The following is a 9,023-nucleotide window of genomic DNA, read 5'->3' as shown; positions in this document are numbered from 1 at the left end:
TGGAGTTCAGACGTGTGCTCTTCCGATCTTAGCTTATAATGCAACATTAAAGTCTAACTATTTATCTGTGCAAATATTGAAAAATATTTGTAGCATTGAAAAATATTTGTAGCTAAATTCAGTTAAATTTGAATAAGTTGACAATTTTCCGGATATTTTAAATAATCATCTAATTACGAACGCTTCAAACAGAGTAATCATTTTTTAAAAAGGGAGATTTCTCTCTCTCTCTCTCTCTCTCTCTCGATAATATATATACATAATATATACATAAACAAATTTATATATATATATATATACATATATATATATATATATATATATAAATTGTGTACCCATTATCTATTTTTAATACGAGCAATAATTATCTAAATAATTACGTGTTTGGTTTTCTCAATCTCTTTTTGCTATCAGCAAGAAACGGTAACAATTATTATATACGTACAAGTTTACGTCAAAAGCTTTTATATAGCTTTGACCGCGGGAACGCAAAAATAATTTTTCTCGCGTTTCCGAAGAGTAGCTTCTACGGTTGCTCTGACTCTCTTTATAATCCGATAAATTTTCCGCATGAGTGAAAATCCCGCGCGCCGTAAGAAAGACACACTCTTTTGATAATTGTGCAACGCGCCAAGCGAAGCGTGATTTACCTCATGTACACACGCCCCGGGGCGATTTCATATGGCGGAAGATAATTTATTGACGTTGCAATATCTATCGGGCCGAAGTTCGGAAACGACTTTATTTATACGTGACATAATGTTCTATTTGACTTAGGAGCCACTGTGTGTTGCTCCGGTTATACTTTCATCTTTTAGCTCTCTGTGTGTATTCGTACCATATTCTCCCCTCTTCCCCCACCCCGTCCCGTCCCGTCCGCTCCCGTCACTCCTCTTCGCTCTTCTTCCCACCCTCGTCCGAGAGTTCTTCCAATAGTAGTTTCCCTTCTACTATAACCTTTCTACCGGTCGGCTTCTGTCTTCTCTCTCTCTCTCTCTCTCTCTCTCTCTCTCTCTCTCTCTCTCTCTTCCTTCGCTGGCCTCCCTTTCATTCTCTTCCCCTCAACCCCTTTCTCACTCTCCGTCTTTGTCTCATCTCGCCCTTCTCTCACCATTGCTCCTCAACCCCCGCATATCTTCCATCCCCCTATCCTACCACCCGCCTCATTCCGTCGTCCCCACTTATGCGCCCTGCTTCTCTCCGACGTGTGTTTCTCCTCTCTCTCTCTCTCTCTCTTTCTCCCCCCCTCGCCCCTCCCTCTCTCTCGGCTTGCGCGGCCGGCGCTAGCGATGGGCCCGATCCAATTCCCGAGCTGTAATTTTCAATCGATTCACAAGCGGCTCTCTCGTCGTCGAAAGCCATCGACGGACATTAGAATAATCGCTGTCCGATCTAATAATTGAATTACGCTCGCATCACGTTTCGTTACTTCACGTTAATTTTCCTTGCGCGACGTTGCGCGTCGAGTAAAAGTTGCAAAGCATAATTCTCACTTGAGAAATAGATGCTCCGGAAAGTCCTTTTCTACTATAATGATATTAATTTACGGACTTGATACTCTAACTTGTTAGTCATAATAATTCTAGCAAAATAATTCTATAAAATATACTTATTTCTTTTTCTATTTATTATTGTCTATTTCTTTTATAAAAAGCACAGAAAATATAAAATATAAAATTTCATACATTTTATATTTCCTTCATTTTATATGCTCTTTATATATATATTTTTTATATTTTAATATAAAACATATTTTTAACGTATATGAAATTCAATTACCTTAAAAATATTTTAGCGTATTCATATTGATCACATATTTATGTTATTATTATTTAAACATTATCCTGCAAATGTTTCGCGAAATAATTTTACAATCGTTTAAGCACGCGAATCCCCATAATCGCGAAATTACTGATGAGGCACAATGTGTGTATCTTGCTGATGTCAAAATAACTCGCAGTTAGCTCCACTCTACGCGGCAATTCTGAATACAAGGGGTTAATTCTACGGAAGAGAAGGTCGTGACCTCGGGGGCCGCGGTTAACCTTCCGTATCGAGATGCCTCGATAGAAAAAAGTATCGGTACCGTTTGAATCACTTGCTTGATCCCATCGCTGCGTAGTCCTAATACGCGTCCGCGCGTGCCAATTCGTCCTGTCCTCCCCCCCTCTTTCTTTCTCTCTCTCTCTCTCTCTCTCTCTCTCTCTCTCTCTTCTCTTCTCTCTCCTCGTCCGGACAAATATATTCAATGCTGAAAATAAACCTTGCGCACACGCGAGGACCGTCGAAAAACTATGATTGAACATGAAATATATCGCAGATCATGTCGCGTCTCGACATGAAATAAACCTCCATGAAAAGATTGTTAGAATTCTTTGTCGTTATTTACTCAGAGTCATTTCATATATTTTATTTCAACTTACATAAATCGTCTTAAATTTTCGTCAGCTTTTCTCGAAATTTTTCAAAAATTAATATGCATTTTCTTTTATTTTTTTCTCGCTCCAAAATAACTTTCGTATAGAAAATTTTATATTTCAAAAAGAAGTTTATTCTGATTGACATTTGGAAGCAAATTTTCGCGACTTTTAGCGGATTTATTATCGGCGATTTCCCAGGAGCGTCCGTCGAGGATTCCGAATTTTACGAGACGGTTATTCGACTTGCCGAGCACGATTTCGCTGAGCGATTGTTTTTGTTCGCGCTCGCGGCACCGGCGCGGCGGCGACCGGTGAGTTTTCGCCGCAAGCACGGTGTAATTCAATTTTGAACTTTGCAAAGTCGCGGATTTAACGGAAAACAGCATTGTCAACGGCATGCGAAACAAATGTATCGGTTTTGAAGTTAGAGTACTTCGCGAGAAGTTGGACTCATCGTGCGAAACTTCCTCGCAACGTTCCGTATGTGTATGTATATACCCAGTATATACCTATATTGTATAAAAAAAAAGAGGAATTTCAATAAGTGTTCTTGTAGAATGTAACTCTTTCATAAAATCTCTTGCCTCTCCGCGTCTGAAGGGTTACTATGACAACGGTAATGAATTTCGATGTAACGCGAGGCCCGTGCGAGAGATTTCGCTTTTATCCAGCACCTATCCCTCTGAGGCTTTGGACTTCCGCGTTTCGCGCGAGAAACGGCGTGTAGAGACGCTGCGCGTAGCATCGTCACGATTGTTCTGACGCGCCGCGGTTGCAGCCGTGCGGCCGAATGCGACGACGCGCCGGCTGTAGTTGAACCCGGCGGCGATGCACGCACACGAAATACGCCGCGACGTCGAGTCGATGGCCCCGCGCCGCACCGCGCCGCCGCGCCGCGTGTCGAATCAGAGTGATAATGTATTCCGACGTTGCTACGGCGATTCGTATGCGTCCTAAACACACCGATAACCTATCAATTCACGGGCTTTCGGTATGCAACTAACGCACGGAAAAATCAGACTTTTTTTTTTCTTCGCGATGAAAGAAAAACTTTCAAGGATGGCAAATAGAAAGATTAACTTTCGAGGATTTCAGTATAATCATTAAGAAGAAAATTGGTAATTTATTGGTAATTGTGTACTTCGTAAACTTTTAAATCTTTTGTTGTGTGAATTTGGCTTAAAAGTTAGGTAAATGTAACATATAATAAGAGCAGAAAAATCGGGGAGTCTACCACTACTATGGGAATCAGTGTACATTTCTTTCTTTGGGAATATATTGTTAGTATTGCGGCAATACAACACTAGCAATACGCTGTAAATACATAGTAATACTTGGCAATATTGTGTAATAGGTGACGGTACATGAGACAATAGATGGCAATATTACTGACAATACGAAAGCAATACGATAGCAATACAGCTAGTAATAAAGTGTGTTGTATTGCCATAATTAGCAATCACTTGTACCTTTTTTTTAGTAGTGGTTGACCCCTCGAGAAAAATTGAATGATTAATAAAAATAAAAAGATTAATCAAGCAATGAGTTTCTCCAAATATCCAATTACGTCATTGTGATTTAGTAACGCTGACGATGATGTCACGAACACAGAGTAAATGAGATATCATAAACGACAATATTTCATACACTAAATGCGGCGAAGAGCGGGGATGAAGTTGCGAGGCCAAGGCTTGGGTGGGGCTAATTATCAATATGAGAAGAGCGGAGCAGAGAGGCGAGCAGAGGGAAGGCAAACTGCTTCGTTGGGCTTTCAAAGGAAGTTAAAAAATTTAAGAGAAACCAAGAGATTTATATAGAAGAAAATTTGTGCATTACAAGCAATTACAAGACTTATAATCGGTCTATGGAAATTGAGAAAGACCGTTATTATTGTAATATATTACTATGTACAGCTATACATATTATTATGTTTGCTGTATTAACATTAGTATTTGTCTGTTTGTTTGTGGTATACATTATGCGGCCTTATTGAAATTGTTGTTGTTATTTACACACGCTCGCCTGAACTATGCGTTCCTCTTTATTAATATTGCGATAAATATTACCACAGCCTCAGTGAATAGATAAGACATCCGCCCCGGATAAGATCGGTAGATTTCAGATTCGAATCCTGGCTGAGGTAATATTTTTCGCAATAAATTCTTTACAGGTGAAAAATCAATTTAATATGTAATATTTCAGCGTAAAATTATGATTGCGATCTTAAAAAGTCCGAAAGTAATCGATACGCAGTTAATTTACTGTAGCTGAAATTTAAAAATAAAAATTAAAAATATTATCAACATTTAGCCTCGGCCATATATGGTGCTTTTCTCTATTTATTTGTGATATTAGTATTATTATTGTTATATTATTCTCTATTATTATTATTATTATTATTATTATTATTATTATTATATTATTATTATATTATAAATTTTAGTATTATTATTATAGTTAGCTTTTCATACACGTAAATTAATATTTATCTTTTTTTCTCTTTAATAACCCGTATAGCAATAAATCCTTTATTGAAAAATGCGATCTTCCAGTTTATAGATGACCTTTTGCATTACATGCACGCAGCTGCTGGATATAATTTTACAAATGTATGTTATATCAGGTATAAATAAAGGTGAAGTATGTCCACCATATTATTAGCATAGCCGCGAAAGTTTCTATCTGCGTAATATCATCTCGTATCCAGCACTTCTTTATCTCGCGCCTCTCACCAAACTTCTTAAATGGGCTTTTGTAACTTAAATGAAAATAGATTCCACGAGAGAAACGTGTTTCGAGTGAAAAGGGAGAAAGAGATAGGCGTGTATACTGAAGAAAATTTTAAGTTTAAATTTCAGCGTGACGATAAAAGATATTTTCGTATATGTACGTACAAAAAGTCGTAACCGCGGCGTTGTAACTCTTATCGCTTTCCGAGTTATCTGAAGTTAGTCATGTAAACGCAATGCATAATTAGAAAATAATAACCACCGATTAAAATTCACGTCAACCCGCTTGACCGCCGATAATGAATATATTTCCGCGAAAGCCGCTATTGATTAGATAACGTCTTTGTCCATTTTACCGCTTGAATTACCGCCCTCGGCATCTCCGTTACGAACCGTGTAAAATTCACTGTACAAATGACTAATTGAAAAATAACGGAAAAAAGGGAAAAAAAGCGGATGAAGAGTCAGAAGTCCAGGATAAATCCGTGATACTGCAGTTGACATATTCGCCGAGCGTACATAACACATTCATACGTAGAACGGGATATGTAGCGTCTCGACGCAGTGGTGGTCAATTACTTTCATATAAACGCATTGTAAAAAATCATAAAGTGATATATGTACCCTAAAAAAATTGTTTTCTAGGTAAAATGCGAAAACATTCATTTTGATGACACTCATCGTCGTGTCACGTGCGAGGTCACGTGTCAGAAAATATAGGTACGCAATGCAATAGCACGCAAAGTGTTTACGATTAAAATTAAATTGATAAAATCTAGCGAATTAGAAACAATACGAATAATGGAATTTCAAAAGATTTTGACTATTTTTACTATTGTATTTTGAATTTTGATAGGTGGAATTATTAAACGTCGAATCAAAATGGAAGCGGGAGACAAATAACGCGCTCGGCGCAATATATTTTTCGACAACGTGCATGAGTCGTGTAATGTCGAAAGTATGTATGTATTTATCCCCATCGCGCGTTTGTTCTTTTAAAAGCTAACAATACGAGGCAAAATGTAAACCGAGCACTTTGTAACACGATCGCAACACAATACCAGCATGATTTCAATGCACCGCGCAGAGACGAGCAAACACAATTAGTGATAATAATAAACCGTTGTCGGGTGAGCGAAATACTGTTTGTCGCAAAATTGAAAAAATAAACGCGTTGACAGGATCGATAGAATTAATCAGAATCAATGGCAAGTAATGTGAATCAGCGTTATTGAGAGCCGCTGGGAAGCATAAATCACTGTTAGATTAAACCCTGGAGCACGCAGTAGTAGATGGGCCAATGGTATGCTTTCAGGAAATATAGGGTGACCCAAAAGTTCCGATCCGTACTTCGATCGATCCGCGAGATAGTCGCTGACGTCAAAATGAACATTTATCAATTCATTAATGGGATATTGTCTCAAATTATGAAACAATGATAAATAATTTTATTCGAGATATTCAGAAATATATTTTTGTAAAATATTTTTATAAACATTAATTATTCGATTATAATTAAATAATTTCTCTCATGAATAATCATATTAGTTTAACGATTATTTAATTGATTATTTTATGCGGTACTAGCTGGTGTCTGTATTGAATAAGAATAAAGAAGAGCATTTTCTTCATCATCAATTTTTATATTTCTCTAGAATATTTTTGTCAAAAATCTGATGTAAATGAATTTGAAGTCGGATATTTTTGCTCGACAGATAATTAATCGTGAAATAATAATAAAAATCATGGATAAAATGATAAAAAAAAAAGCATCTTCGTCATCAATTGTTATATTTTTCTAAAATATTTTTGTCAGAAATCTGTTTGAATCTGAAATCGGATATCTCCGCTCGACAGATAACTCGGGAAAGTAATTCGTGAAACAATGTAAAAATCGTGGATTAACGATCGACCACCGTCCTACATTAACACGTCGCTACTGTTTTGCAATTTTTCGCGTGGAACATATTTCAAAAAAAATTGTAAAATTACTATTAAACGGGGCAATTGAAGCATGTGGGTAAAGGAGATCTCTCGTCGTATAACAAGAGTCGAACCTTAATTCGAGAGCGATAAACGGGTTTTTGCACGATTCGACTGTTCTGAATAAAAACAGAACTACCTTGGTATATCGTATACACGAGCTCGGGCTAAAAGGAATTTGATTATGCTCGATGGTTTACACACGGTGCTTCTGGATCGATGCAGCCTCGTGGCTCCCCTCCTCTCCTCTTTCTCCTCTCTCTTCCCCTCCCCCCTCTCTCTCTCTCTCTCATCGCCCTCTTCGTCTCCCTTCCGTTTCTCTCTCCTTCGCACCATTTGCCCTTTCGCCTTTTTCGTCCGTTGCATATTATATATAGCTTCAAGTATTGCCGTGTAGTATGCAAATATATGCGGACGCACACAAAAATATTTGGCCGTACTTCTTATTTTAATTTAAATTTATACCGATTGCCATTTCCTATATTACAGTGCAGACAACGTACGTTGTAATATCACTCCCGTTGGTGATCTGATAAACGTTAAACGGCAAACACACGTCTTGTTAACGATGCGGTATGATGCCAAGGAGGGTGACGCGCAAGAGGAAAGCCGTTCCTTTCCTGACACATGCGTTTTAATATGCAGCACATATTAATACTCATCTCTATGTCGTGTAACGTAAAAGATTAACGAAAGTAAACGGAGAGATGTGTATTTCATTAAACTAGCAGGAAACTAGCCGGAACGATTAAACATAATTGATTCCGGCCCTTCGTCCGTATAGCCCTTAAACCGGAGCTCTATCGATTAATTCACGTATGTAATGTCGCGCCACAAAGGCCAGTTTATGGCATGCCATCAAATTATTAAAATCACGTAGACATTTGCTAATAAGCTTTCGGAATGAAAGCCGGGGGCTCGTGCTTTCGAAATTAATTAAATTAATATTTATCGGGATATTATGCAATGCTACGATACGAGAGATACACGTCGCCGAACGTAATGAAACAAAATGTGTCCGTTATTTGCATCACCATTTTTTTCCTATCTTTTATCGTGGACTATAATTAAACATATGGTAGCATTTCATTTAATTAACGATAAAATTGTACACATGTCTGTACAATTTCGTTCGAGCTCTCCGCTCATAGATGGAGCATCCAGTATGACGAGTTCGTTTCTTCCCGTATAAGTCGCGTACCGGGGAACTGCAATAACAGAGGGGTCGGGCAGTTGCTTCTTTAATTCAATAACCTCGTGAAACTGATACGAAACGTCCACATTGGAAATTGCAGCAGCGCTCTCGGCGATCGATACTCGCGCGGCGATTTCAGATTAAAGCAGACAGCGATCTTCTTTTTATATTCACTCAGCTAATTTAATAATTTAATTTTCCAAAAATTCTATAATAGAATTTATGTTTTCGAAAGAGCAGTGCAGAGAGAAAATATTCCACCGAGATAAAAGTGTTTTATACCTGTGGCTGTAATTGCATGGTAACATAATTATTATAATAATTATAATTATAATTAAAAAAATTGTAATTAGAAGCTCCTTTTTATAGTTATTATTATCATAACGTTATAGCAACAATAATTATATTTATAGTTTCATCAAACAAATATATATAACTTGGCATCGAAAATGACTGTACATTATGGTAATTACACAATCATTTTTTGCTGTCACAGAACAGATGTTGCTCTAATTTATTTTGTGAACTCCAACCTGAATGAATCATGAATGTAATATACATATATTATAAAAAGATTATATGACGCAGATATATCGAGATTTTATCATCAACTCAAACATGAACACACACACACACACACACACCCACACACACACACACACACACACACACACACACACACACACACACACACAC

At 37.4% G+C, this 9,023-nt stretch overlaps 1 protein-coding gene and 1 long non-coding RNA gene across 4 annotated transcripts in view; one reads left to right on the top strand and one right to left on the bottom strand.

Annotated features, from left to right (window-relative positions):
• LOC105448816 overlaps nt 1-9,023 on the bottom strand; it is a 166,691-nt gene that overhangs the window by 15,039 nt on the left and 142,629 nt on the right. The window lies entirely within an intron of this gene.
• On the top strand, nt 3,395-4,729 carry LOC105448835. Its single transcript, XR_974282.1, has 2 exons — nt 3,395-3,610; nt 4,003-4,729. It is a non-coding gene; the product is annotated as an uncharacterized LOC105448835 (long non-coding RNA).

Source organism: Wasmannia auropunctata, unplaced genomic scaffold (genome assembly GCF_000956235.1).
Source record: "Wasmannia auropunctata unplaced genomic scaffold, wasmannia.A_1.0 LD336111.1, whole genome shotgun sequence".
Taxonomy (NCBI): domain Eukaryota; kingdom Metazoa; phylum Arthropoda; class Insecta; order Hymenoptera; family Formicidae; genus Wasmannia; species Wasmannia auropunctata.
This window is presented reverse-complemented; position numbering and strand designations above follow the sequence as displayed.